This window comes from Arachis hypogaea, chromosome 2, assembly GCF_003086295.3.
Source record: "Arachis hypogaea cultivar Tifrunner chromosome 2, arahy.Tifrunner.gnm2.J5K5, whole genome shotgun sequence".
In the NCBI taxonomy this organism is placed as follows: domain Eukaryota; kingdom Viridiplantae; phylum Streptophyta; class Magnoliopsida; order Fabales; family Fabaceae; genus Arachis; species Arachis hypogaea.
In genome coordinates, this window is record NC_092037.1 from 88,980,806 (window position 1) to 89,003,310 (window position 22,505).

The 22,505-nt window shown below is 34.5% G+C and overlaps 1 long non-coding RNA gene across 1 annotated transcript; it reads left to right on the plus strand.

Moving 5' to 3' along the window:
* Positions 1–1,416: 1,416 nt before the first annotated feature.
* LOC112749990 (uncharacterized) lies at positions 1,417–22,322 on the plus strand. Its single transcript, XR_011873753.1, has 3 exons — positions 1,417–1,758; positions 2,040–2,254; positions 21,952–22,322. It is a non-coding gene; the product is annotated as an uncharacterized lncRNA (long non-coding RNA).
* The last annotated feature ends 183 nt before the right edge of the window (positions 22,323–22,505 follow it).

The following is a 22,505-nucleotide window of genomic DNA, read 5'->3' on the forward strand; positions in this document are numbered from 1 at the left end:
AGCTCACATTTATTATATATTATTAATTTTATAATTAAAATATATTATATATTATTTTTTATTATAATTAAAAAATTTTTTTTATTTCTCTTATTTTTTTTACGCACTTTATCTGTTATTTTTTATATATTATTATTAATGACTAATTATAAATTTAATAATCAAAATATATAACATAATATTCTCTAATTATATTAAAATTAAATTAAAATTAAAAAATTAAAATTAAAATATAATTATATTATAAATTATTAACTAATTTAATAACCAAAATATGTCACATATGACATAACACTTTCTTATTAAAATTGAGAAAAAATATTTTTTCCTATATTTTTTCATCTACCTCTTTCTTTTTCTATTTTTCTTTACCCTTCTTATTCTATATATAATTTATATTTTATATTAATAATTTGACAAATCAAAATATGTCACCACATATTTTTTTATTACAATTAAAATAATTTTTTTTTCAAAATCAACAATTTTTTTCATTCTTCTTCTTCTTTATCTTTATTTCTTTTCTCTTTTCTCTCATTATCTTTTTTTTCTACCTTTCTATTCTACAAAAAATAAAATTAGCAAAATAATATTATTCAAATAAAAAATATTATTATATACATATTTTTTTTAGTTTTAAATCTTTACCGTTTATCTTTTTAATCTTTATTTTCACTTCTCTTTTTTTAAATATGTATTACATATAATTTGGAAAGAAAATACTAGTTGTTATTAAAAAGTAGAATCAAGATTCAATTGCTTTAATAAAAAATTGATTCTGAGTTAATTTTATAACTATCAATATAATTTTTATGTTAATATCTAATTATATTTTTATATATATAGAAAAAAATATTATTTTTAAATAGCAAGCATAAAATTAATTATTTTTATTTATACAACATATTTAACACCTAATCAAATATAAAAATATACACGTTAAATTATTTTAAATTTGAGATAATGAATGTTAAAATTAATTATTAGTAAAAGATTAAATTCTTTCACAAAAAAAAATAATAACTAAAAATTTTATTATTCGATTTTTTTATCTACGGAGACTAGGGTGGTCTTCTTAATCAGCAAAAACTTTTATCTCTCATTATCTTTTTGTAAAAGTAGTTTAATTTTATAAATCTTTTATATCATAATTTATAATGTTACAACAAACTGACGTAATTTAAAAAAAATTATATTTCTATAATATTACTATGGATAAAAATACTAGTTTAATATTAAAAAAACATCCAAAATTTTTAAACTTGATAAAAATTATTCATTTTTAGCGGGTTTTAAACTAAATTTGTTTCACAATTTGTTATAATATTAATCGAAATAGACTACTATAAAATTAATTTTCTAATATTATTCTTAATCAAACGAGTATATATATATATAAAAGAAGAAGATAGCCTTGGTAACGATCAAGGAACTAACTCTAGAGTTTCCTAAAGTTTTCTTCCTCCCCTTCTATTTTCCTTTCAACCAAATTATCTTTTATTGGTGGGGCAGAGAAAGTGAAATATAGGAGTAGTCTTAGAAAGACGATTGGGTCAGCATACATGAACCGCGTTAATTATTGTTCGTTTTAATTTAAATCTCATCTTGTCATCACTGCAATTAAGTGAGTTGATGAGAGCAAAATTCGAAACAGAAAACCCCATCAAAAAATGAAGAATCCTTGGAAGTTATTGAAGTTACTACCAATTCTAGTCATCAAACAATTCTTCATCTCTAAAGCTCCATTTTTTGTTTTAGGTAATCTTTGCTAAACTCTCTCTCTCTCTACATTTCTTTAATTATTATTTTTTCTTGTACTTATTCTAAATTTATTAGTTTGTAATTCACATAAAAAATTAAAATCTTTGAGAGACCACGTTAATCCTTAACTTAGTCTTTCTTTCTTCTCTAAGATAGATAACTCCGATCCTTATACATAAGTTAAACTTAGTCATGACACTTTTTAGCAATCCTTCTTAGAGTCTATCTTATTTAATGATGTTGAATTACTTATAATTCATGAGATTTTTATTTTTCAGGTTTGTTGGTAAGCTACGACTTCACGGAGAATTGGGCAAATTCTCTGATGATGGATTACCTTTCATATTCTCTGAAGAGTGATAGAATAACTGCCATAATTACAAATCTACAAGATGGTGTATCAGATATATTTGTTATTTTTTTCTCTTCGGTCTCTGAAGCCTCCACTGGTAGCTTCACTATGATGGCTTTCTGTTCATCTGGCACCATCGTGGTAATTATTATATTTCTATCATGACTTTCTTTGCAAACTATATCAACAGCATGTTAGTAACCCAAAAAAATATCAACAGCATGTTTGTTATATGGGTTTAAATTAATAATTAAACCATTTAACTCTGATCGATGCATTTTCGCAAATAGTTTGAATATAGATTTTCTAATTAAAATTACTTTTTGCAAAGGTAAAGACAACGGATAGTTATACCTGGATTATATATAGTAAAATTACTTTTTTGACTAAATAATATTTTAAAAATCCAGTGATGCTACTTATAAGCTGTTTTAATAATTAAGTTTAATTAAGTTGGTTAAAGTCAAATAAAAATCATTCACATAATATTTATATACTTTTTTTCTGTATTTTTTTTTGTTGATGTAACACAACAAATTTTGTTAAAATGTACAAAAAACTATCGATAGACCATAAACATTTTTGTACAGAGCATAAAAATTTATCAATATAATACAAAAAAATTTTACTATATAATTCAAAATTTTCATTTACTGCAATTGATTTTTTTGTTATTTTTTATGCTAATTTTTTATTTTTAATCTAATAATTTTGTGTTGAGTTCTTAGAATATTTGATATGTTAAATGCATTTTTGTTAGTTGGATTTTAATATTTTGAGTTTGTAATTCTTAAAAAATTTATATGTTGTATACCAAAATTTTTATGATTTGAACCAAAATTTCTATATCCGTAATTTTGTTAATATATATAAAAAAAGAAGATGATAATATAGAAGAGGACAAGAAAGAGAAAAAAGAAAGAGAAAAAAGAAAAAAATGAGAAAGAAAAATATCAGAAGAGATGATAATAATGATGATAAAAGAGAACGAAAAAAAATCAAACAAAAAAAAACACATATACCTATTTACATGACTTAGTTAAAAATATGCTTAACTATTTATCATTTCTAATATTTAGTTATATATGTCGAAATATAAAATATAAATTAAAAATAAATTAAACTACATATATATTAATTTACAGATACTTAGTGAGTGTTTTTTTTGTGCATATAGCATTTTTTATTTTTGCATAAGAAAACTTTAAGTTGAAACTATTGTTTGAGAATTAGAAGTTTTCAAGTGAAAAAATAATTATTTACTCCTTACCTTCTTATTTTAGTACTTTACAAAAATTTTTGCGTTATAAAATTTAAGTTTAATTATTATATAAGTTTCTATAATCTCAACAAATTTATAATAAAAATATTATATACACAAAAAATAATGACCAAATTAATTAACATATATTTTTTTATTTATATATTTTTAATGTGTATTTTGTATTTTAGATTTTTAAATAGTATGTATTTTACATAAATGACTATGTTTTCTATATATATTTTTCATTAAGTTCTTAAAATTAAAATTTTATAAATAAGTTCTTTCGATAGATAGATAAAATTTTTAATTAAATTATTATTAATTATTTTCTTTCAAAAAAGTATAACAATTATAAATCATTTGCTAATTAAATATTCCATAATTTATTAAACACAAAATCAAATATTTAAGAATATTTCATAATTCTTTTTAACAAAAAGTAGTTAATAGTTAACAATAACTTAATTGAATGTTTTATCTGACATAAGCATTTAATTATAAATTGTTAAAGACTTAATTAAAGCATTTATAAAACTAAAAAATAGAGCTTATTTAAACCTAAAATTTAGCAAAAATACTATTTGCATAAAAAATATTAAGCACTATAAATCAGTCTCATATATTTGTATATTTACATGTTGTGTTATTTTTTTTAATCAAATATAGAAATTTAATTTATTGAATGAAAATTAAGAGTTTGGATCAACGATGGACTACCGTATAAGAGAAAAATTTTATGAATGAAAATGTGCAGTCTTTGAAAACATCATCTTTCTTCTTTGTTCAATGCCTAACCAAGTTGCTGCTTTTAAAATCCGTTGATGACTTAGACTTTCTCTTTCAAAAATAAATTGGTTCCTTGCTATCCACAGTTGCTACATAAGGTAAGCTACGAAATGGGTATTTTCCCTCCTATTTCTACTTAATTTCAAGTCTTTGATGAGCTTCAACCACTATTTTCGCATCTCTGCTGCATCTGAAAGATATCAGGTTCAACACGAGAAGAAGAAAATGAGAAGAGAATATGCAGTATGAAGAGAGAGAGAGAGAGAGAGAGAGAGAGAGAGAGAGAGAGAGAGTTCTTTTTCTAAATTAGTAAAGTGAGAGTTCAACTAAACAATAATTAACTTTGGCTACTTATAGTAAGAAAGTGCCAGCTATCACACTATAAACCACACAAACTAAACTAACTAATTCTGTTAACAATCACAAAACTAATCACAAGCTAACTAACAATAATGCTAATAATCACAAACTATCAACATCATTAACCAATTCTGTTAATAGTAATACTAGCCCTAACCAATTCTGTTGAGTTAGTTTACTCTGTTATGACCTCTACTGCTCAGCTTCTCTTATAGTGTTCCAGTCTTGTTTCCTTTGATTTCCAACTTGATATCATGACCCCTGATGTTGATTTGTTCTGCCTTTGCTATCACAGATTCAAAATGTGCATTTGGTTCTTTATCATGACTATTGCTGCCTACACCTTTTGAAGTTTTAGAATTCTCTGATTCTCCTTTGTGATCTCCTCCACTGAGCCTGTTTGTGCCACTGTCACCACTATACTTCTTCAAATCTTCAACCAGTAGTCTAGATCTGAACTCCAGAAACGCAGCACTTGGTAATGGCTTTGTCAACACATCAACTAGCTGGAAAGTTCTAGGGACATGACTCACTTGAATAATCTTCTTAGTGATATAATCGTGGACAAAATGAAGATCAGTCTCAAAATGTTTTGACTTTGAATATAGAATTAGATTTGCAGCCAACAATACAACACTTAAATTATCACAATAAACTAATGGATCTGTTGAAAGTGTAGCTCCTATTTCACTCATAAAATTCTTTATTCAAAGCAACTCAGCCTCTAAGTCAGCCATAGCCCTACACTTTGCTTCAGTACCGGACCAGGCAACAACACCTTGCTTCTTTGAACTCCACGAAATTAGATTACTCCCAAAAAAAATATAGAAGCCACCAGTGGATGTCCTATCATCTGGGTCTCCTCCGCAATCAGAATCACTATAGGCTTTAACTTGTTGAACATTTGTTTTGTACAAGTGTAGACCAAAACCGAGTGTCTCATGCATATCTTAGCACCCTTTTGATTAGCTTCCCGTCTTCATTTAACAGATTTTGCATAAACTGTAGGACCTTACCTACACAATAAGTTAACTCCAGACGAGTGACAGTAAGATATTGTAAACTGCTCACCACTGATCTATAAAGTTTAGGGTCCTTGAATGTTAAACCTCTAAAGAAAGAAAACTTAACCGAGGAGGGTAGAGGTGTAGGACAAGGCTTGTAGTGCTCTATATCTGCTTTCTTAAGCAGGTCCTTGGTATATTTTTCTTGTGACAATACCAGACCACCACTAGCAGTCTTAGTAACCTAAACCCCAAGAAAATAATGAAGGTCACCCATATCTTTTAAAGTAGATTTGACATTCAGTTGTTGAATCACTAGCGAAATTACATCATCAGAGTCTCCAGTGATGATTATATCATCAACATATACCAGGACAAACAATGAAGAGCCATTTTTGAACCTGTTAAAGACAGAGACATCGAACTTTGTTGCATTGAACCCAAGGTGCTGCAGGGCTGTGGACAGCTTGTAATACTGCGCTCTTGGTGCCTACTTCAAACCATAGAGGGCCTTGGTGAACTTACACATTAAACTGTCATCACCAACTTCATAACCCTTCAGCTACTTCATGTATATATCCTCAGCCAGGTCACCATGCAGAAATGCATTATTGACATCAAGCTATTTAATTTTCTAATTTATGGACAATGCCAATGTGAGCACAAATCAAATTGAAGTAGATTTTACCACTCGACTGTACATTTCTATAAAATTAAATCCTGGTCTCTGAGAGAAACCTTGAGCCACGAGATGAGCCTTATACTTTTGTAAGCTACCAGTCAAGTTATATTTAACCTGAAAGACCCATCTACTACCCACTACTTCTCTGTCCTAAGGAAGGAGAACCCGTTTCCAGGTTTGGTTTTACATGAGGGCATTGTATTCTGCATCTATTGTAGCCTTTCACTCAGGCATGGACAAGGCAGCTCGGACTATCTTTGGTTCAACACTAACAAGGAAGGATCTGGGCTTAAGAACTCCAATTTTTCTTCTTGTGGTCATAGGATGAACATTTGAAACGAGTGGTGCTGGGACTGAGGGATTGACGTTAGGATTTTTGCTAGTAAAGAATTTTATAAAAATAGTCGCGTTGTAGATATAGATTCTAAACCAACAGAAATCCCTTCGTGCAAACGTTTTGGTTGTCACAAATAACAAACCCCTAAATAAATTAATAACCGAGTATTTAAACCTCGGGTCGTCTTCTCAAGGAATTGCAGGGAGGTGTGTTCGTATTATTGGTTATGAAAAAGTGTATTTTGGGGTTGAGAGTGAGGAATGAATATGGCAGATAATTTAAATGGCAATTAAAATAAATAAATACTGTAAAGCAAACCTTTTGGCAATGTATGAGAAATTGGAAGTCCAGACTTAGTTATTCTTATCAATAATAATGAAAGTTGAATCTTAATTCCACTTAGTTAACCTTTGCTAAAGCAAAGGAAAGTCAAGGGACTAATTAGTTGACCTTCGAATCCTATTTATTTCCTAAGAAAAGGTTGGGATTATTGAAGTTCAGTTCAATTAGCAAAGATAACAGTTATCAATTATGTTGAACTAAGATAACTCCTGAGTTACTGATTTCTTAACCAAGACCAAAAAGAAAAAAGTAAATTAATTCTACTGGAATGAAAATGTCTTCAGATTGGGAATAATCAATGACATAAATAAAAGAAAGCAATATTAAACTGAAATACCTCAAGGAACATTAAATAAGGAAATCATCATGAATGTGGCATAAGCCAAATAGGCAACATAACTAATATAAGCATTAAAGTATCTGAGAATAAGAGATAAATATAAAGTAAAAGAACATTGAACCTAGGATCGAGAGTCACTCCTAAAACTAAGAGAAGTCCTAAATCCTAATCCTAAAGAGAGAGGAGAGAACCTCTCTCCCACTAAACCTAAATCATTGAAAGTGAATAAAAATTTGAGATTCTTTGAATGGATGCATTCCCACATTTCATAACCTCTGGTCTATGCCTTCTGGACTTGAATTTGGGCCAAAAAGGGCTTCAGAATCCGCTATGAGCGTTTTCTGCAATTTCTGGTGCGTGGCCTCTGTCACGCGTCCACGTGGGTCACGCGGTCGCGTCGATTGGAGTTTTTCTTGTCGCGCGGTCGCGTCAATCATGTGGCCGCGTCGCTGCTTCTTCGCTCTTGGCACACGGTCGCGTCGTCCATGCGGCCGCGTCGCTGCCAGTTTCTCCGAAACTCCGTTTTGTGCTTTCCTTCCATTTTTGCATGTTTCCTTTCCATCCTTTAAGTCATTCCTACCTTAGAAGATCTGAAACTAGTCAACACACTAATCACGACATCGAATGGAAATAAAGGTAATTAAAATAATTAATTTTAAAGCATAGGAAACATGTTTTTCACATACATCACATAATAAGGAAGGGAAAGTAAAACCATACAATTAATGTGAATAAGTGGGTGAAGGATTGAATAAATCAATCAAACTAAGCACAAAATATATCACAAAATATGGGTTTATCAACCTCCCCACACTTAAACAATAGCATGTCCTCATGCTATATCCAAGGTAAAAAGTAAGGTTGAAGTGGTGGAATGCCATGCAATGCAATTCTAATCTAAATGCAACTAACTAAATGCATGATGCAATTCTAATTTATTCACTCATATATAAAGCTTACATGTAGTTAAATTAATTCACATTCCCAAGGGATCATATATATATATATAGCCAACCCTAGATAATGTTAAAGCACTTTTACACTTGAGATGGGAAGAAAATTATTTTATAAGCTTGCAAGACAATTAACAAATTAAGCATAGATATATGTTAATGAGTTATTGAACCCTCACTGAATTTTGTGTTTACTCTCTAATCACTCAGTGTTTATTGGGTTGATCACTCTATTCTTCTTTTTATCCTTGCTTTCTATAACTTTGTTCTTCTTCTAACCAATCAACAATTATAAAATATAGACATATCAAAAATCATGAGATCTTTAATTAAGGTAGTAATGGGGCCAAGGTAAAGGTAAGGGTATATGTATAAGGCTAAGTGAGCTAATAAGTGAATCCTTGATTAGTCTAAGATCTCACCTGACATACATATCTTGTAAAGTAGAACTTCTTCACCTAATTCCCACATTTTTCCACTTTTTATGTTACATGCTCATGTTGTAATTTGTCCCATGTGCATTGCTTTATTTTGCAGTTGGGGAATTCTTTTGTATCCCCTTAAAAAATTTTTTTTTCTACACATGGCAATTAATTTATTTCAACTTCACATGAGCATGTTTCCCAAATTATTTTCACATGAATTGTTTAATTTAATTTCCTACTTTCTATCATTCCACGTTCCCATAAAATTTTCTATACTTAAATATTACACAAAATCTATCTTAAGTTAGCCAAGGATTCAACTTGGGATTTTTATTTTGTTTTGCTGCTTAAGGCTAGTAATGTGGTTATAAAACAGAAGGGATTAAAAGGCTCAAGGGGGCTAACAAAGGTGATGTAAAAGGTAGGCTTTATTTGGGATAAGTGAGTTAAAATCAAACAAGGCCTCAATCACTCTCTTGGTATGTATCTATATTCTATAACTGGACATATAGATTAAAATAAAGCAAAGAACACCAGAATAAAAAAAAAAGGATGAAACACACAGGAATAAAATATTATGGTTTAAATGTAGCCATACAATTAAGCTCAAAACTCACAGGCTGTATGTTCTCAAACTCAAAAATCATATATCAATTATGTATGTCATGGAGGTTTAGTTAAAAATTCCCATTATTCTCAATGTAAAATATATTGGATGGCTAAAGTTTTAGTGTTCCTCCTTGATGAAATGTTGTTAACTTAACTACATGATGTAATACTTTATATACAAAGTGTGTGGATTGTTTTGATCTTGTTTAAATTTCCTAGTCTACTCCTTTTATTTTGATCAAATTAAACTTTATATGCCAAAAGGGTAAACTATACTAATTAATCCACATACTCTATAGCTAATAAGTTAGAACTGCAAACTAAACTAAATGGCTAAAATATGAACTAAAGTGCAAAATGCAGAAATAGAGTAAAAATACATGAAAGTAGCAACGTATAAGTACTCGGAAAATAGAAATAAAAATAAAGAGAAAAATACAGAAAAATAGCCAAAATAAAAAAAAAGAAGGGTCTGTAGTGGTTCACCAAAATAGTATGCCAGAGATGGCGACCTCCCCACACTTAAAATAAAGCATCGTCGTCGATGCTCACTCAGGCTGGGTGTGAAGGAGTGTCAGCTCCGGAAGGATGGGTAGCTGGAGTCTCTGTGGTGGTGGTCTGAGGATCTGGCTGCTGCAGAGGAGGTGCTGACTGGATAGGGATCTCGAGATCTGCAGCCTGGATATGATGTGGGAGCTCCTGTTGTGGCGCAGCCTGCTCAGTGCCTGCCTGCGCAGTCTCGCTCTGTGGATGGGTCTCCGCCTCGTGCTCATCCGCCTCCTCCTCAGATGGCTCTGATGGTGTGTCAGGCTCAGAGGGGATGTCGCCGCCAGATCGTATCAACAGCTTCAGGTGCTCATAGCGTCGCCAGCTGCGACGCTCAGATCTCTCATACCGGCGCCGGTTGCGGCGCTCCATCTTGTCTAGCTGCTGAAACAAGCGGTGCACTAGGTGATAAACTGGCTCTGAGGCAGGTGGAGGTGCAGTAGTGGTAGCAGGGGTAGCTGTGGAGGAAGAAGGACCAGCGGAAGGTGTGGCTGTCTCATCAGTAGCAGTGAAGGGTGGGGGTCTGTAGCCCAAAGCTAGAAAGTTCCTATTGTGAGGAATAATCTTCCTGCAGTCTGCAGCCGGTGGCTTCTCATCGGCATCCTCCCAAGGCACGTCAGCTCGACGGCCCAGTTGGGTAACCAAATAGGAAAAGGGAAGAGTGCCTCGGACGTGGACCCTGGCCATGTAGGACTGGATAAAGCGTGGCAGGTACAGGTCCTTACCCTCCATCACACACCAAAGGAGGGTGATCATAGCGGCCGATATCACGGTCTCATGGGTACTCGGCATAACATAGTTGCTCAAGATCTGGTGCCATAGCCGAGCCTCACCATTTAAGTAAATCTGCTTGATTCCCTTAGGCATGGTGGTGTCCTGACCCAATTCCCATGGAACAGTCGGGTCAAGGGCAATTCTCGCCTTGACTGCATCCCAATCAAATCGCATAAAGCGCATGTCCTCTTCAGCCCTTTTGTAACCATCAGGTTGATCGGACTTAGGTGGGAGCTGCAGAATGTCCTCAATGGCCTCTTCAGTGACCAGTATCTGCTTGCCTCTTAGGTTCACTGCATCTAGGGAAGTGATGAAGTAATTGCAGTAAAATTCTCTTACCCAAGATGCATTGACTTCTGTAAGGTTTCTCTCCAGGAAGAACCAGCCTCTTTCTTTGATTTGATCAGAGGTGTATTGCTGGAGTTCATTTGGGATTTTCAGAGTCCGCTCTAAGTACAGGTGCCTGGAGGTTGCAAACGCCGGATATTTCAACTCGCAGTATCGGTTTGCAAACTTGATGGGATCAGTAGCAGGGAGTAGCTGGTCAGCCTTCTCCTGGGCAAAGTTTTTTTCCCGCCAGGAGGCATCATGCATCAGATCTATGATAGACATAGATGAATCTCCTCTCTTACGTTTGCCAGTGGTAGCCTTTCCTTTTCCCTTTCTCTGGGAATCTTACATCCTGAAAAACAAAAAACCAGGATATAATAAAAATAGGAAAACAAATAGGCAAATAGGTTGATGATGATTCAGATAGAGATAGAAATGGCAAAAAATTGGAATCAAACATCAACAATGCAATTTGAGAACCAGGAGATCAAAGAGAATAAGAATGCGTGCCCTGGCATTCATGGATTGGATTGGTGAAAGCTAAGGAAAGCACAGTTGAAAATGCCAAAACCAAGACAAGAATGGAAATATTTTACAGAAAATTGGGCAGCATTTCAGCTAAAATTGGACTATCCCAGAAAATAAACAGCAGCAGAATAGTTCATATGAATAAAAAATAAACATAGCTGCAATCACATATAAGGGGTATGAACATGAAAAAGGCAATGTAAAAAGCAGCATGAAACAGGAAATCATAGCATATGAACAATAGCAATATCACAGAAACAGCAGAATTGCGAAAAGCATAAAGCAAGAAACACGAACATCGCAATTATCAGACCTAAATCCACTAACCACATCCTAGGCTACCTAACAACCTAGAATCCACTACAACATGCATATCTAACTAGCCTAAATATGAACAAAAATAGAAAAATATGAAGTAACTACGAATGGATAGAAGGGTGACGTGATGCGGAACCTGGTAGGCTAATGAAGGAGATTGGGGCAGAGAGGCGGCTGGGGGTGGCGGTGGTGGCGGCTGTCGCGGCGGAGGAGGGAGACACGGCGGCGGTGGCGGCTGGTTAGGGGGCAGGGGCTTCGGTAAGGTTAGGGAAAAATGGGGGGGAAGGTTTGGGACGGGGGTTGAGGGTGGTGGTGGTTGGAGGTGGCGCGGTGGACGGCGATCGCGGAGGGGGGCAACGGCGGTGGAGGGAGAAGAGGAGAGAGGGGAAGAAGAAAGAGGGGAAAGAGGAAGGGGGTGTCGTGGCGGTGGGTTCTGGGTGGTCGGCGGGGGCGGTGGTGGCCGGTGGTGGTGGCTGGGTGGTGGTTGGGTGGTGGAGAGGAAGAGAGGGGGGAGAGGGTTTCGGGAGGGGGGTGCGACTGATAGGGTTCGCGTGACAGGGGGTTATAATTTGAATCCACGCGATCGCGTGGAGCACGCGGTTGCGTGGCTGGGGTGAAGTGTGGTTGACGTGATCACTTGGGTCGCGTGATCGCGTGGAATGGGTAAAAGAGGGAATGACGCGATCGCCTGAGGCATGCGATCGCGTGGCTGGAAATTGTGCTAAATCACGATTCCAGCGTCGTGTCAGCGCAACTCTCATTCTCCTTTTGGGTGGTGTGCAATCCTCTTGACGTGATCGCGTCGCTCACGCTGTCGCATGGGATTAATGTTTGTGCATGTGACGCGATCGCGTCAGGGATGCGATCGCGTGGGTGTTTTGTGCGAAACGCACAATGGCCGCACGATTCCAGCCTAACTTTCTGGGCGTTGGATCTTTTACGCCGATTTCCAGGTCACGCAGACCGCGTGGATGACGCGGACGCGTGGGGGTGTTTTATCGCAACCGACGCGATTGCATGAGTGATGCGGTTGCGTCCCACGCCCTTTTTTTTATGCACGTATGCAAAATGCAATGCCAATATGAATGTTATGTAAAACTCCAGGTTCAATACAATAAAATAAAATAAAACTTGAAACAAATAAAAATGAGGAAGGAACGATCATACCATGGTGGGTTGTCTCCCATTTAGCACTTTTAGTTAAAGTCCTTAAGTTGGACATTTGATGAGCTTCCTGTTATGGCGGCTTATGTTTAAATTCATCCAAAAATCTCCACCAATGTTTGGAATGCCAATAGCCTCCGGGGTCCCAAACTAGGCATGTGAAGCTTCTGAGCAGCTTCAAATAGATTTTCAGACTCCCGGAGTGATAAATATCAGAGTATTTTCCAGGATCCCAAACTTTGGTTCCAAATCCGCCTTTGTTTTGATCTATACTTTTCCATTCGGGCAGTTTGGAAATTAGATTCTCACTAAGATGACCAAACGTTTTCCGAGATCCTATCAGTGAGCTTGACACCAACTTCTGCACCTCAAATTGAAGTGCAAAACCTCATTGGATCTTGCATACCAGCGATGAGTGCGAGTCATTTTCCTTTTTCTCTTAAAATCGCAAAGAGCTCTAAGCTGGCCATCTGTTTCAAGCAAACCATATTCAAGTGAAAAATTGAAGATAGAGGTTACGGATTTTACCCACTTGAAGTTTGTGTTGAGTGGTAGTGGCCTTGGGGTCAGTGTTTCCAGTGGTTCTGCAAGCTCTACTCCCTTGTGGTCTCCTGTGAATTCCTTCACTTCCTTACAAATTTCTTCAACTTCACCCATGTCTTAATCAAAGTCATTGATATCTTCCTCATCGCTTAAGTCATAATTGGGAGGTTGAGAAAAGACGACCTCTGCATCATCTTCGTATTCACTTGGGGAAGATTCTTCTGTCTCAAAGAATTCACTTGCGGATGCAAGTTCATTGCTAAGAGAACTCGGCTTGTGATCATCATCATTAAGGAAACTTGTATCTTGGGTTATTCCGTCCAGTTCTTCATAAGATATCTACATTGGAGGCTGCGCAACATCCTTGGTAGCATCAATTGTAACATCCTTGACGGAATTTTTCACAACTCTGGATTCAGGTGGCGGGTCAGCATCTCCTAAATCTTCAACCAACTCTTCCTCTTCTATAATGACAGCATCCTCTATTTGTCCCAGTACGAAGTTAGGCTTTATGCTGTCCACTGGAGCTTCTCGTGTCTTCTCCTCAACATATTCTTCATTAGATTCTCCACATGAAGCCATGAGATTCTATTGAGTGTCCGAACGTCTGGAAGATAATTGATTTATTGCTTGCTCCAGTTGATGAAGGGTTGCATTAAATTGGTTTATTGATTCTTCGAGGCGAATCTGTGATTCTGGCTTTGATGGATATGGGCATGGTGTATAGGAGACTGGTGGTTCTTGGGAGTAATTGGATTGGTGTTGGGGTGGATAAGGATCATGTGGTAGTGAATGGTGAAAAGAAGCTTGTGAGTGTGGTGGTTTGAAGTTATGTTGAGAGGATGATCTCTGAGTATAGGGTGGGGCTTGTTGGTAGCTACAAGGCGGTCCACCAAATCTTTCAGCTGGGTATGCATTATAGAATGGTCGTTGTCTATGATATCTTGGAGGGTGTTGTTGCCTAAAGGGTTGATTAGATCCTCTTGGCTCCATCCATCCTTGATTGGTTTGACCTTGATGCATATTCCTGCTGTGGTTTCTATTTCCTTCAACAAAGTTAGAACCAAACTCAAAGCGAGAAGGGTGAGAATTTATAGTAGTTATCAGAAATAAGGGGGAAAAAGGAGAAACAAATAAACAAGTAAAAGAAATATATATATATATATATATATATATATATTTGAAAAATATTTACAATAACCAATAATAAGGCACACGTTTGCAATTCCCCGGCAACGGCGCCATTTTGACGTTAGGATTTTTGCTAGTAAAGAATTTTATAAAAACAGTCGCATTGTAGATATAGATTCTAAACCAACAGAAATCCCTTCGTGCAAACGTTTTGGTTGTCACAAGTAACAAACCCCTAAATAAATTGATAACCGAGTAATTAAACCTCGGGTCGTCTTCTCAAGGAATTGCAGGGAGGTGTGTTCTTATTATTGGTTATGAAAAAGTGTATTTTGGGGTTGAGAGTGAGGAATGAATATGGCAGATAATTTAAATGGCAATTAAAATAAATAAATACTTTAAAGCAAACCTTTTGGCAAGGTATGAGAAATTGGAAGTCCAGACTTAGTTATTCTTATCAATAATAATGAAATTTGAATCTTAATTCCACTTAGTTAACCTTTGCTAAAGCAAAGGAAAGTCAAGGACTAATTAGTTGACCTTCGAATCCTATTTATTTCCTAAGAAAAGGTTGGAATTATTGAAGTTCAGTTCAATTAACAAAGATAACAATTATCAATTATGTTGAACTAAGATAACTCCTGAGTTACTGATTTCTTAACCAAGACCAAAAAGGGAAAAGTAAATTAATTCTATTGGAATGAAAATGTCTTCAGATTGGGAATAATCAATGGCATAAATAAAAGAAAGCAATATTAAACTGAAATACCTCAAGGAACATTAAATAAGGAAATCATCATGAATGTGGCTTAAGCCAAATAGGCAACATAATTAATATAAGCATTAAAGTATCTGAGAATAAGAGATAAATATAAAGTAAAAGAACATTGAACCTGGGATCGAGAGTCACTCCTAAAACTAAGAGAAGTCTTAAATCCTAATCCTAAAGAGAGAGGAGAGAACCTCTCTCCCACTAAACCTAAATCATCGAAAGTGAATAAAAATTCGAGATTCTTTGAATGGATGCATTCCCACATTTCATAACCTCTGGTCTATGCCTTCTGGACTTGGATTTGGGCCAAAAAGGGCTTCAGAATCCGCTATGAGCGTTTTCTGTAATTTCTGGTGCGTGGCCTCTGTCATGCGTCCGCGTGGGTCACGCGGTCGCGTCGATTGGAGTTTTCCTTGTCGCGCGGTCGCGTCAGTCATGCGGCCGCGTCGTATGCGATTGGCTCAAGATGCGCGTTCGCGTCAGTCATGCGGCCGCGTCGCTGCTTCTTCGCTCTTGGCACGCGGTCGCGTCGTCCATGCGGCCGCGTCGCTGCCAGTTTCTCCGAAACTCCGTTTTGTGCTTTCCTTCCATTTTTGTATGTTTTCTTTCCATCCTTTAAGTCATTCCTACCTTAGAAGATCTGAAACTACTCAACACACTAATCACGTCATCAAATGGAAATAAAGGTAATTAAAATAATTAATTTTAAAGCTTAGGAAACATGTTTTTCACATACATCACATAATAAGGAAGGGAAAGTAAAACCATACAATTAATGTGAATAAGTGGGTGAAGGATTGAATAAATCACTCAAATTAAGCGCAAAATATATCACAAAATATGGGTTTATCAGGGATCATCAGCAAAGGAAAGCAGAATTTCAAAGTCTGAAATAGGAACAGGTATTGGTGTTGTAGATGGAGCCAAAGGTGCTGTGAAAAGAAAATTATTGCTGGTGAGGTTGTTGTTGTTGGAGGCTGGGTTTGAGAGAGGTGAGATTGAGGAAGCTCTTGTTTGTACTTGTGACTGGGAGCTGGTGTTGGACACAATAATGTTAGATGGAGGTGTGAGTATTGGAGTTGGAGTTTGGAGAGAGGAGCTATTTGCAATGTTACAAGAATTGTGTGAGGGTTGAGCAAGGTTTAAGTTTAGTAAAGAAATGACTGGAGGTGAATAAGGATTAGAGATTGAACTAGAATCAACTACCAAATTAAAGGAGGTGCAGAACCAGTTTTGAAAGGAAAATACTGCTCATCAAATACTATATTACTAGTGATCACAACTTTATCTTGTGTAGTAAGGCACTTGTAACCTTTGTGTACTGCACTGTAACCCAGAAAACTTCATGAAGATGATCTGAATCCCAATTTGTGCCTATTGTATGGCTTCAAATGTGAAAAACACAAACACCCAAAAATTATTAGGCTTGTGTAACCAAACTCCTTTCCAAATAGCTTCTCAAATGGCGACTGACCATGCAAAATCTGGGTTGGCAACCTGTTTATGAGATGCACTACTGTCATAAAGGCATTTTCCCAATATTTAATTGGCATTCCAGCTCCTGCTAACATTGTTAAACCCTTCTCCACTATGTGCATGTGCTTTCTCTCGACATTGCCATTTCGCTGATGCTCATGCGGACAGGAACATCTATGTAGAATACCCTGCACTTATAAATCCCTGGCTAAGCTCACATACTCAGCAACATTGTCAGACTAAAGCATCTTAATTTTAGAATTTAATTGCAACTCAACCATTTGTTGAAAATATTTAAAAATTGATTTGATTCGATATCGAGTTTTGATGAGATAGAACCAAGTGTATTTATTGCAAGCATCAATAAAGACAACAAAGTAAAAATTTTCATTTAAATCTGGAACAGGAGCAGGGCTCCAAATGTCTGTAGATACTAATTGCAGTGGAGCAGTGTACAAAGAATTTGACGAAGGACAAGGAATACTATAGGACTTTCTAATATAGAAGATGCACAGGGGTTTTTATTCAAAGAAGAAAAAATATTACAAGACTTTAAAATAGAAGAAACAACATTATTTGCGGCATGACCCAATTTGTATTGCGACAAAAGAAATTGGTCAATAGTGGACACGATTGAAACAAAAGCAGCTGATTTATTTAATAGAGTGAAGTTGAGAAACTTGTACATTCCTCTTTCAACTTTTCCATGTATGACAATTTCTTTAGTTTCCCGAGAGTTCACACAACAACCATTAGAGTGAAATTCAAAAAAGACACTATTATCACAACATAATTTATACACACTAAGTAAATTCTTTGTGATATCAGGCACGTGTAGCAACTTCTGCAACAAGAATTCTCTATTACTCAAATCAGTTTTAAAATAAGAATTTCCAATAAGGTTGATGTACAAACTTGATCTATTTCTCACAATTACTTGATTTGTAGCTTCATGCTTTTCTCTCTCAACCAGATTTTGCTTATCAGAAGTCATGTGGTGTGTAGCACCCGAATCTGGATACCAACTCTGATCTTACAATGTTGTAGGCGTAGCCAATACATTGCTCATATTTGCTTGTGAACTTTGTAGATTTTTGTGAGTTTAAGCCTTCATATTGAGCTCTGGAACCTTCTGGCCTTTCATACCTATACCAGGAAATCTTTGCAGTATGCCCTAGCTTATCACACACTTGACAAACAGGTTTGGTACCATTAGTCATCCTTGAACCACTATAATGCTACCTTTCACCAAATCTGGAGCCATCACCACCTTCAAACCTTGAGTCATACCTTGAATCATTATAGAACTAAGTTCTAAACCAGGAGCTGTTACCACCAAATTGTCCATTCTCTTCAAACATGGAACTGTTTCCACCAAATTGTCTATTCTCGTTATAGAAATTTCGACCACCTTTGATGATCTTGCCACCACCTCTACTCCTGTAGTCTCCTCTGAAACTGCCTCTTGTGTTATAGTTCTAAGAATATCCTGGTGCACTTTGTGCCACATTTGCTTGTATAAACGATTATGGTTTTCTTATCCTTTCTAACATACTCTCATGAGTCAATAACAAAGTCTCTAATTCTCCCACTGAAATACTCACTAGTCTTGCCATAACTGAAATAATTACAAATCTATATTTTTTAGTTAACCCATTCAACAAAGCATTAACATGATCATTTTCATGCATCGGTTCTCCTACTGAAGCTAGAGCATCAATTGTTCTTTTTAAGGATAACACATACTCATTTACAAATCTTATGTTTCTGTTGCATTATTCTTAGCTCGAATGTGTGAAGAAAAATGATCATCTAATCTTTTTCAAATATCATATGAATAGATGTATCCTACCATTCAAGTCGTGAAAGGATTGGTCATCAAAGCAAGCCAAGATTTGAGCAACGCATCCAGTCTCTTCCAAGCAGCAAATTCTGGTGTCACTTGTTCCGATCCGTCAAACCTTAGAAGAATTCCCTCTCCTGTGATATAATGAAGCACATTGTGACCGTCAATCATTGATTCGGCCTAATCTTTTCACTGTAAGAAGTTGTCATCATCGAGTTTCTTATAAATTGAGAAGAAGTGAAATTCTTTGGAGCTATACTTGATTGATTCACTGAGTTTTCAGCTTGTGTATTGTATTTGCCATTGAATTGAATGGAGAGAGCTTTGATACCATGAAGGATGTCAGGCTCAACACGAGAAGAAGAAAACGAAAAAAGAATATGCAGTGTGAAAAGAGAGTGAAAACAAAGAGAGAGAGAGAACTTCTTCTTCTTCTAAATTGGTAAAGTGAGAGTTTAACTAAATAGTGATTAACTTTGGTACTTATAGCAAGAGAGTGCCAGCTGTCATACTATAAATCACACAAACTAAACTAACTAATTTTGTTAACAATCACAAAACTAATCACAAGCTAACTAACAACAATGCTAACAATCACAAACTAACTAACTATCAGCATCATTAACCAATTTTATTAACAGCAACACTAGCACTAACCAAACTAACCAATTATGTTTAGTTAGTTTACTCTGTCAGCATCATCAGTCACGGTGAAGGTTATCATGCTGGAGTTCTACCACGTAAATTGTTGCTTGTGCGCAACTCAATAAATAGTGCCATAGTTATTTCTCCTATTGGGCAAATCTCAAACAAATTGAGGAAACTGCAGGTAACATCTCATGTAGTCTCCTTCTTATTGGTAACTGATTATGAAATACTCTCCATAGAAAAACTTTGATCTTTGCCTCTTTATTGGGTATTTTAAGTCCCACAAGGAAGACCAACGTCTCTTCGACTTACATTGTTTAAAGTAATTCTAACTGTGGATGGTGAAATTTGTGGGCAACCTTGTAACCCAAAGTAATAGTGTACAAACCCTTCTTCTCGAGTGATCGGGTAGGTTTGTCTTCCCATTCAATGATTTTTGTTTGTAAAATTGCATGTGCAATTTCTTGGCTGAATTATGCTATCACTACTTGATGATTCCATTCTTTGTGATCTATCATTAGCTATTCAACCTATTTTGCTTGTTGTGCATTGTTTGTCTGAATAATTGTGGCCAATGATGGATAATTTTCAATCCAAGCATCTATCAACACCTTCATTGAATTCCTCCTCCCTATCCTCCAAACAAGCCCTTTTTTAATCACTTTTCTTTCTTCTAGCAAACTCCTCCACCACAACGAGGTTATTACCTGATTTAGCCCTTAAAAAGTTTCAATACCTGAAGTATTTGTTTTTGCATACTCTGTAGATTAAAGAATTAGGCTTGTTCAACAACCTAAAACCATGTTTTCTGAGCGTAGCCATATTGAATGCTTTGAGGTTCTTAAAATTTAAACCATCGAGACTTTGGTCAACAAATAACAGCTCATTTCACACAGTGCATCTTCCTTTTCTATCCTCTCTGTCCCTACCAAAACTACATAATCATTTTATGGATTTCATCCATTAAAGTCTTTGGGAGCTTAAAACAACTCAATGTATAAATAGAAATAAGAATTGTTTCTAATGTTAAAGTTTCTTAGAAGCTCTATCCTTAATATAGTTAAAAGTATTCTTCTTGGACTTGTGAACAATGAAGAGGAGATCCAAATATATGTCATGTTTCCTATATGGGGGACTTGTAGAACATTCACTAACTGATTCCTTATGTCTTCGGTGTGTTATAGCTAAAACATACTAATGACTTGCTTAATGACTTGGTCACTAATGTTGTAATAGAAATGTAACACATTTAACAAATGCTGAAAATCCTCCTTTGTAGTTCTACTAAATAAAATTGAGTTCGCAAAGAATAAGTGACTAATAGCTGGGCATCTGTAATTAAGTCTCAAGCCAACAATTTCTTATCCCCCTAAAAGCAGCTTATAAAAATATGCTCTAGGTTAAAAGTTGGCCAGCAAGAATAAATTGTCCTAGTCTTATAATACTAATGATATATAAAATACCAATTTTATGATATATATATTATATAATGTCTAACTTTTGCTTAATTTATTTTTTATAATAAATTTTAAATATTTAAAAATAATTTATTTTTATATTTTATAATAAAATATTAAATTTGATTTTTTATAAATTAGATATCACCTTTTAAATATCATAATCATTATATAAAATATCTAAATTATTCTTAAGTATAATTTTAGCTTAGGTTTTTTTGATGTTTCACACGTACATATCTAACTAATAAATTGTATCTTGTATCCAGTGGCGGATTGATGGAGGTTTAAGGTGGTTATATGATCTCCCCCAATTTTTTTTTAAAAAAATTAGTAGTAGTAAATAATATTAAGTAGTTTTTATATATGATGTTGATTAAAAAAAAGATATATTAAAGAATTTTGTAAATTAAAATCTAACTAAAATTTACAATATGTATTGGGCTATTATTTATTGGCTCTTACTAATAAATAACTCATTCTAATAATTAATAAAAATAATACTATTATACTAACTCAGTAGCTTATATTAGTAATTAAAATAGTCCATCTCCCAACAAAATTTCAATTGATATGTAATGACTAATTTCCTATTCCATCGAATCCAAACTATCACAGCAGGGTTGCGAGTGCACACTTTTCTCTCCTAGTGGCTCTCACTTATAACATTATAAATTTAATGTGGTTAAAGCTTCAAATTTAAAATTTGTCTATTTTTGTTGAATTATATCAAAAATTGACAGAGATAAAAAAAATCAAATATCTATCTTTAATTGATAGATTAATTCGTTTTATTTTAATTTTTTTTGTGACAGCAATAACAAATGAATAGATTTTTTCTACTATAAAAATTATTAAAATAAGACTTTAAAATACGATGAAAGATGAATTTTTAGTGAATTATATAATTGTATATATTACAAAGGAGATTGCTTCAAAATTCACTTCAAAAATGATAATTGATGATTTTAGTTTAATGAAACATCATCAAGCAAGTTTAAAAATACAAAAATCTTAAAGTATGTAATTAAATATTAACTTTTATATAATATAATTATTCTTTTAATATATATGCTATGAATCATATTTTAATAATTTTTGTTATATTATATTTTAATTTATTTTGTATTTAATTGGTCCCTCTTATGAAATTTCTGATGCGCCACTGACTGTACCAGTATATTGTATTTTTCTTTTTGTAAGGAGGAAGGAAATGGAGATGGCCCAGATGACACAGAGTTTCCTACTTTCCTATGACAAAAATAGGGTGAGAAAGGAAGAGTTTGGGCTCGAAGACGGGGATCGGGAATCAAAGAGGAATCCCTTGCCCCTGCCCAAGTGACATCCTAAAGGTAAATTGCTCCCAGAGATTGGAGAGAAGTGTTTCACTGAATAATAATACCATATACTATTGATTAACTAATTAGAAAGGGAGAGACTCTTGAATATAAGAGGAGCTCAAAACAAAAAGAAAGGAGTGACTAAGTTGTTGTTGTAACCGAATAACAACTCTAAAAATAGAACAATAGATCCGTTACAAATTGGTAATATACCCAAAATATTGTGTCTACAAAGCTCACAACAATATACTTACTCTAATAGAGTGGCAAAGATGAATAACTCGGAGGAAACAGAGATATAGAAAAACTGATTCATTAAAAACGACAAATCTGGCGAAAACTTCTAAGAATTTTCAATTTTCCTTTCCATAAACAGAAGCATAAGCCATTTGTATTTATGAAGATCACATTTATGTT